This window comes from Gavialis gangeticus, unplaced genomic scaffold (assembly GCF_001723915.1).
Source record: "Gavialis gangeticus isolate Ggan-Ray unplaced genomic scaffold, GavGan_comp1, whole genome shotgun sequence".
In the NCBI taxonomy this organism is placed as follows: domain Eukaryota; kingdom Metazoa; phylum Chordata; order Crocodylia; family Gavialidae; genus Gavialis; species Gavialis gangeticus.
Window position 1 is genome coordinate 644,137 of NW_017728991.1, and position 867 is coordinate 645,003.

Below are 867 nucleotides of genomic sequence, written 5' to 3' on the forward strand. Positions count from 1 at the left end.
TGCACGCCCCCCCGTGCAGCGGCCTATGCTTGGGCCCCAGCTGGAGGGGAAAGGGGGGCGCGAGGCATGCTGGGACTTGTAGTGAGGAAGCATTTGCATACCGTTACCGAGCCCTGCTCTCTTTTGCAGGCGAAGGGGTTAAAAGGCGAGCAGCTGGAGGGGCTGGAGCTCATTTGCATGCTAGCCCCGCCCCTTGGGGGGGCTCCCCTTGCACCCTCTCTTGCAAGCGGACTGGGTAGGTGGGGGGGTTGGGGGCTGCATGCAGGGGTGCACCCGGGGTGGGGGGCACGGCTTGCAGCTCCCCCTGCCCCTGCCCGCCCTCCAACCCGGATCCTCTCTTTGGCCCTACAAGCCTTGCAGCAGTCCCAGCTCCCCAGGCCACCGCCAAGGCCCCCGTCGGGCTCCAGTTCAGGGGGCAAAGTGAGGGCTGGGGCTTGGCCCCCTGGGAAAGCGGCTGCCCTGGGCTTGCGGGGCGCGGATGGGCCGGAGGTTTCCAAGCCCCTCGCCCGCGGGAAGGGGAAGTTCGGGCTCTGCCGTGGGCGGCCTGGCGGCTGTTTCCTGGCTTTCCGAGCAGTCCCGTAAATGGTGAAAGGCAACGCGGGGCGTCCTCGACGGCACCAAACAAGTGACCTGGGAAAGGCTCAGAGATGCGCCTGGAGCCGAGACCAGGAGACGCGCGCACCTGGAGCTCTGGGGAGACGCTCGGCGGTTCGCTGAACCCTGAACGGTGGCAGAGCAGGGAAGACCGGGAAAGAGCTGGGACCGAAGCCCCCCAGCGCCCGGCAGCGTGATGGGGTGTGGTGGCACGGTGTCCCGCTGGGTCCTCATGGGGCACGGGGGCCTGCCGGATCAGAGCGACTCTGCTTT